This window comes from Lepisosteus platostomus, chromosome 22, assembly GCF_059453375.1.
Source record: "Lepisosteus platostomus isolate fLepPlt1 chromosome 22, fLepPlt1.hap1, whole genome shotgun sequence".
Taxonomy (NCBI): Eukaryota; Metazoa; Chordata; class Actinopteri; order Semionotiformes; family Lepisosteidae; genus Lepisosteus; species Lepisosteus platostomus.
Window position 1 is genome coordinate 2,324,276 of NC_142632.1, and position 7,865 is coordinate 2,332,140.

Here is a 7,865-nt window from a genome sequence, read left to right on the forward strand (position 1 = left end):
CAATGCTTTCAAGACGTTAGGATTTGTTTGTGCAACATCCGAGAAGAGTACTTGTGGCTTGAATGTGAACTGTACGTGCCCGCCCCCTTTCCTCTGTAGTGCATGAGTTCCTCCCGGCATGCCCTTCGTCATTGTTCTCTCATCTTGTATTTAAAGGGTTGTATTTCTGCTGCTGAAAATAAGCAATGGTTTTCTCACAACGCCCTTTGTTCCCGACGGAGCCCTTGTCTGTCATGAAATTCTTCAAAACCTCAAGCTAGAAGAAGAAGACGACAAATATGAAGCGTTACAGCAATGACATGCCATGAGACGATTGATAACGATTTCCATAGGATCCCCGCGGTTGCCTGGCAACCGTCAGCTTTGCGCAGTGGCAGTATCGTAGCCTGTGAGGTTTAGCCGAGGCGCGATTATTGCTAGTTGAAAACTTTTCCCAATACCCCGCTTCCACCGGTTTGCAATACAATCGGCGAAAGCAATTTTTGACAGTCTAGTCAGAGAATGAGCAAGGTGTTTAAAGACAGATTTTGTCATGGTGACATCATGGTAGAAAGAAACGAGCTTGTTACGTCTCCACAGAAACGCTCTTTAGCTCTTTCAGCGTTATGCAGAGAACAGGGTCTGTCGAGATCACTTTTGAGTCAGCGCGAAACGCCGTGTGGTGTCAGTTTGATTTCATATTGCTCGTAGCGGCGCCCGGCTTTTGTCTGTCAAACGTTAGGTTGCGCTTCTTCATGCTGCATCGTCGGCATGAGTGGAGCTTTTTAAACGTCTGTACTTACTGCGCCCCATAAGAAATCGTTTGTCCCCGTTCAAAAGAGATTGTGCGATGTCCTGCAGCGTTCGCAAAGCAAACCTTTGACAGTCTGAAAAGAGGAATTTATTCTGCTTCCTGTGCGTGCAGTAGTTACAAAGTTGAACGCCTTTACATGATCTGCTGCAGTTTTCAGTGGGCGGGCTTTGTCAAACGGCTTGGAAAAACGCACTGTTTCGGCTCGGGAAAAATCCCAGTGGGCATTGATTCATCGAATATACGTATATTTACGGCGAAAATACGGCTATACGTATATATACGTCGCCTCGACGTATAATCAACGTCGAATTGCAACCGTAAAATCGACGACATGAATAAACGCATATATAACGTCGAAAACACATCTAACACAGTGCCTGAGGCTTTTTACTGTATGTATCGTGTGTGCCGCAACTAGGAGTATACGGCACTCTGCACAGTGTACGAAGTAAATTATTTTCGCAGTAATTAATTTATTATATTTACTATATTTATTATACACGTGTAAATTAATTACTGCGAAAATAATTTACTTCGTACACTGTGCAGAATCAGCGGTTTTACAGTATATATCGCCTTTAAAGGTGGCTTCTCAAAACGCTTTACGGGATAAAAGCAACCAGAACAGCAGCAACAACAATATTGTATTTCGTTGCACTTTGAAAACCAAGTAATAACTTAACTATACAGTACGTGCAAACGTTTCGTATGTTGCTGTCGTGAATGCCTGCGTACCCATAAGTATCTTATTTGCCTTGAGTCTGTCTACAGTATATCTGTCCCACTACCCCCCTCTCTCCCTCAATTCAATTCAATTCAATTCAAGGTGTTTTATTTGCATGACAGATGGGTACAAGCAGTTTTGGGTATGTATATTGTAACACTTACTGCCGACAGGCACTGTGTAAAACCCGGCGTACCAGAGCAGCGCACCGAGGAAGCGTTTGCATTTATAACTTAGTTTTTAAAATTAGTCAAGCAATATGAACTCCCGGAGTGCTGGCTGTGACGAATTAAACCGGTCTCACAGGTATTCAAAGTAGGAAGTACAGTGTTAAGTGGTAGCTGGGCTACTCCCTCAATAGAATCGCTTTAAGGAAAAGCATTTTCAGAGAGCAATCACGCTGTGTTTATGTAGAAAAAGCGATTAGGTTTATGAGCAATCTAATTACCTATTCGCTTAAAACGCTATATAAAATAAAGTTTATTTAGAGATGAATGATCAGTGTCGCAGTTTAAATAATGGGAGTCAGGAAACTAACACACAGCGCCACCGGATTTAATAACGCAATAAAAACGCTATAAAATAATGTGACTAGGCACAGAAAAAGTTTACAGCACAGTACAATAATAAATGCTGACCATGACTTTAGAAGCATAAATTACCTTACACTCAATTTAAACACAAGCTGTCTTTCTGTATGAACCTCTAAGCTGGTTCATACAGAAAATGTAGAAATGCATTAGCCTGATTATGATTAAAAAACACATAATTAAACACGCGTTTGCGATTTAAATCACAACACGATTTAAATCAATATAAATGTTTATATTGTAACGCATACTGTCCAGCGTCCATTTCTCTATAAAAATTTACTCTGTTGCACACACACACACTAGAAGCAGGAACCGCTGTCAGAAGGGAAGATATGTTCAAAATATCGCAAATATCGATCATGTTGCGATATTTTGAAATATAAAAGTCAATTGATTGTCCATAATATCGCTTACCTATTTTTTCGAAGAAATGTTTGTTAAAAGAAAAGTCCAGCACCAGCTGGATTCGAACACACAACCTGCTAGTTGGTAGTCATGCACCTAGACCAGTCGGCTACAAGACAGCTCGCATGAACAGGCAGGCGAAACAGCCCTACACAGCCCTGTCGCAGTACACGGATATAATCATACCGTTATTAAATTCTTTAGATACGCGATTCCATATTATATTCCCTTTTAATCAAATTCTAAAAGTATGCTTGTTGACTCCGGTATCACGTTAGTTAAAGACTTCGAAGCTTACAATGTTTAGGGAGAAATGGAATACTGGTGTGTATTTTTTTCTTTAAAGTACCAAGACCAGCTATATACTGTATGTTTATGTTCCAAAATTAATATCGTTTATGGCCTTCACACGCGTTACAGTATGCTCCTATTCTTTTTATGCTCAGCTACTAAGATTTCCCTTCAGTGGTAAAATTCAATATCTACAACGGGCACAGTAAAGACGTTTACAGTAAGTCTTTCTACGACAGACCAACGGACCACGAGTGCCCCTGTCGGTCAACCAATCACACACCGCGGTACCCCGTGTCATCTTACCTGCGGTACGTGTCTGTACCGCTCACTTTGAATGGCTGCATCTGTAGCTGATCACTGTCAGTCAGGGAGCTCAGAGGTGAAAAGCCTGTCTGAGAGACAATTCGCTGTCGATCAGTTCAATATGTTCCGTACCAGCTCGGCACACCTGAGATCATCTTGGTAGCTGTGTAGCTCAGATGAGTGAGAGCGTGTGTGTGTATCACCGTGATTGGATGCCGGTCCTTCTCAGGTCACAGTAAACCTTCTGCTGCCTAACTTCCCTAATTTTGGGGATCCCTTTGAAAAAGCAAAGGAAAACTAAACTGGCTCTTCATCAGCGTGATCGACCCCACCCAGTGTTCCCCAGTGGCCTAATGGCTAAGACACTGGCCTCCTAAGCCAGGGATTGTGGGTTCAAGTCCCATCTGGGGTGCTCCTGTCCCATTTTGAGTGTATAAATGTCCTTGTGATTTGCAAAGCTACAACCCCACCTTACTCAGTGAGCGTCTCTGCTTTTCTCTCACATACAGTTGGGAGAAAAAAAATTGTAAACATCCCTTTGGAATGATGTGGATTTCTGCATGAATGGCTCCTAACATGTGATCTTATCTTTATCTAAGTCATAATAATTAATAAAGAGAGTCTGATTTAACAAACAACACACGCCCAACATTTGACATTGCTGTTTCTTTATTGACCAAATGGTTTAAACAATCAAGGTCATTGATGGAAAAAGTACGTGAACCCTTATATTAAGGAGCTAGTGGAACCTCCTTTATGACAAAAACCTCAACCCCCACTTTCTGTAGCGGCTGGTCAGACCTGAGCAGCGGTTAGGAGGTATTTTGGCCTATTCCTCTATGCAAAACTGTTTCAGTTCATGTATATTTTTGGGATGTCTTGCGCTGAACGGCCTGCTTCAGATCATGCCACAGCACTTCAATGGGATTGGGGTCAGGACTCTTACTTGGCCATCCCAAAATACGGAATTTCTTCTGTTTCAGCCACTCTGTTGTTGATGTACTCCTTTGTTTTTGTCATGCTGCATGACCCAGCGTCTTTCGAGTTTTAGATCACAGGCAGACACCCTGACATTCTGCTGTAGAATTTCCTGATACATCTTGGAATTCATCGGTCCCTCGATGATTGCAAGCCGTACAGCCTCCGCCATGCTTCCCAGGTGGGATGAGGTTTTGGAGTTGGTATGCAGTGTTTTGTTATCTCCAAACATAACGCTGTGCACATTTACCAACAAGTTCAACTTTTGTCACGTCTGTCCACAGAACATTGTTCCAGGAGTTGCTGTGGAACATCCATGTGGTCTTTAGCAAACGTGAGAGGGGCAGTGGTGGTTTTTTTTGGGGGGAGAGCAGTGGTTTCCTCCATGGTGACCTCGCATGATCACCACTCCTGTTCAGATTTCTTCTTATGGTGGACTCATGAACACAGACGTAAGACAAAGTCAACCACCTGTTCGCTAGATCCCATACCCACTCAGCTAGTCAAAGATTCCCTCGAAGGACTGGCAGGACCTATAATTAGTATGATGAATGCATCGCTTGCGTCAGGCGTTGTACCTGATCAATTTAAGGTAGCGGTTGTTAGACCGCTCCTTAAGAAGTCAAATTTGGATCCACAAGTTCTTAACAACTACAGGCCTTTCTCAAAGGTCCCATTTCAATCTAAAAGTCTTGAGAGAATAGTTGTTGCCCAACGTCAATCGTATCTGGATTCAAATTATAATACTTGAGAAATTTCAGTCTGGTTTCTGAAACTGCATTAACAAGAGTCGTAAATGATATTCTCTTAGCTACTGATGCGGGGAATGCAACAGTGCTTGTGCTTCTAGATCTTAGAGCTGCCTTTGACACGGTTGACCTCTCTGTTTTGTTACACAGGCTTGAGTTTGAGGTTGGCCTTAAGTGGTTTACTTCACATTTAACTCATCGTTTTCATTATGTTCAAATATCTAATAATTGTACTGCTTCATCAACGTCACCAGTTCAATTTGGGGTACCAGAGGGATCAGTGCTGGGACCAATATTGCTCTCTCTCTCTACATGCTGCTGCTAGATAGGATAATCCGAAAAAATAATATGAACTTTCATTCATATGCTGATGACACTCAAATAAACATTTTGTTTACACCAAACGACAACTCTTCTATTATCACTTTAGTCAAATGCATTAATGAAGGAAATACTTGGATGTGTGAAAACTTTTTGTTACTCAACTCTGAGAAAACTGAGGATCTGTTGATCGGAGGCAACAATACTGATAGGACTACTATAACTTCAGCACTTAACTCAGAGGATTTAAACATTTGCCTCAAAGAGACAGCACGTTACCTAGGCGGCATATTAGACACAAGGCTCTTAACAACTTGCATTGTTAAGTGCCTTGGGAAGCCCTTGTTGTGAAAGGCGCTATATAGAAATACATTGATTTGAACTGAATTGACAATGTAAAATGTTGTGTGTGTTGTTTGTTAAACAAGACTGTCTTTATTTATAAAAAAATAAAAGGAATTTGCTAGGAATGCAAATGTTAGGTTGCGCTTCTTCATGCTGCATCGTCGGCATGAGTGGAGCTTTTTAAACGTCTGTACTTACTGCGCCCCATAAGAAATCGTTTGTCCCCGTTCAAAAGCGATTGTGCGATGTCCTGCAGTGTTCGCAAAGCAAACCTTTGACAGTTTGAAAAGAGGAATTTATTCTGCTTCCTGTGCCTGCGTGCAGTAGTTACAAAGTTGAACGTCTTTACACGATCTGCTGCAGTTTTCAGTGGGCGGGCTTTGTCAGATGGCTTGGAAAAACGCACTGTGTTTCGGCTCGGGAAACATCATGAGAAGTGTCCTGCATGTTTTCTGTGTATAGCTGTCTTTTAACGCATACAGAATTCATTCGAAATCATTGGATTCTCCAATTAACAAGGGTCCCTTAAAGGATGAGTCAAAGTAACGTCTAATCGGATTAGTTTCCTTAGAGCTGGTTCAGAGTTTGCTCAAGAGTTTACCTTTCACAGATGCGCAAAGAAGAATGTTGGGGGTGCACGCTTCAAGGTGCCTTACAGCTGTAGGGAGTGATTCCAGACGATTCGTGGCGTGTGCTCGTTCCCATATACCGTACGCCCCGGGGTGCAGTGCTAGGATGACGTACAATACCGCTTGGGCACGTAACGGCGTTATATGCAAGTGTGGGACGTGAGGGTTTTCGTTTGTTCGTTTTGTTTTGCTCTGGTTTGCTTTGTTTCGTGGTCAAGAGGCGTAAGGTAAGTCGTAATCCAGGGAGAACACTGGTGGCAAACAGTCCGAGGTGAGAGGCGAGGTCCAAAGTCGAAAAGGCAGAAGGGGAGTCCAATATCCAGAATAAACGAGGTAATGGAAAAAACGCCAGGTAGAGCTCTCAAGGAGTAGACTCAATACCAGCGGGAAGCAGGTAAAGATGGTAAAAATAGCACTGCGTACCGCACGGTGGAGTGTTTGCAGGTGGGTTAACTCGTGCGGCGGCGTTTGTTAATAATCACCCACTGCTGGTGCTGATTAGATCGCTTAAGAGTTGGTCTTAACTGCCTGGCGGTCATGACAAGCTCCTCTTTAAGCTGTGGTTTAGTTTTGCATTCATGTGTTTCTAGAGCAGTTATTTATGGGGGTGGGTCTTTCACAGAGGCTCAGGACAAATCCCCTGCATGAAAGTCTACTGTGTGCGTTCAAACAGGTCAAGAGCCAGGCAGGAAGACAATGGACAGAAGAAGTGTAGCGGCGAGGCTTATTAACAAGGCAGAATTAAGTGTTTCTGAGCTTCCCAAATGAGGCCCCATTTCTCTGTTCATCTCTGTGGTGCAGCCACAGAGAGACTATTCCCAGGGTGATTTAAGGTCCTAGGACAGCTCCCAAAGGGGGATGCACTTAGCTAAGCCTGGCTATCATGATCAATGGTTATCCATTGGCGCCTATCTGTCTAGGGAGTGCCAGTTGGACATCTGGACTGCATTACTAAGTGTCAGGAGTTAGTGACTCATATCTCACCTTGATCAACCAATCAGGGACTGGTAGGGCCGAGTAACCCACGTGGGACTCTGATGCCCATGGAACTTTCAGCCAATCAATGACCTGAAGTTCCTCCAGGTAAAAACAGGCAACACAGAGATTCAACAAGATTCAGAGAGATTCAGTAAGATTCTGAGGAGAATTCTAAAGGGAATTCAAAGGAGAATTCCAGGGCAGGACGGCCCAGGAGCAGAAGGCTCCCAAGGGCAGGACATTCTCGCAGCGCGCCTCCTGACCATCCTGAGACTCAGCCCGGACAACCACGGAACGGCCAGTGTGTCCGAGTGCCAGAACTTTCCTTTGTTCTAAGAGTCTAGAGTGGAGGTTGCCCGAGGTTAGCACCAGCAGCAGGCCTCGTGAACAGGTCGGAACTGTGGACAGCTGAATCACTATTCAGAACTAGCTCTTCATCAGGAACGAACCGGTCCTCTTCCTGACTTGCTGGGACCCACAGTCATCTTTTCTCCTGTGCACAAACTTTGCTAGTTAAAGCCAACACTAACTAGCCGGTCAGTGAGCATCAGCAGCGCACCTTCGCAAGCCGCACAGCACAGCCTGGCACCGAGCCAGAGAGCACGGATTGGACAGCAACAGCCTGCAACTGTTTCTTTGAGTCCGCAGGAGATCTGAATCCCCAGAGATTGGATGAGTATTCAACTTCAATGCATTACAGCTCGAGAATTCAATTGTTATCCAAACCAGTTGATATCAATTTAATTCCTAAGA

The 7,865-nt window shown here is 43.6% G+C and overlaps 1 non-coding gene across 1 annotated transcript; it reads left to right on the forward strand.

The window, feature by feature from the left end:
* Window positions 1-359: 359 nt before the first annotated feature.
* Window positions 360-501, forward strand: LOC148643026 (U4 spliceosomal RNA). Its single transcript, XR_015929453.1, has one exon. It is a non-coding gene; the product is annotated as a U4 spliceosomal RNA (small nuclear RNA).
* The last annotated feature ends 7,364 nt before the right edge of the window (window positions 502-7,865 follow it).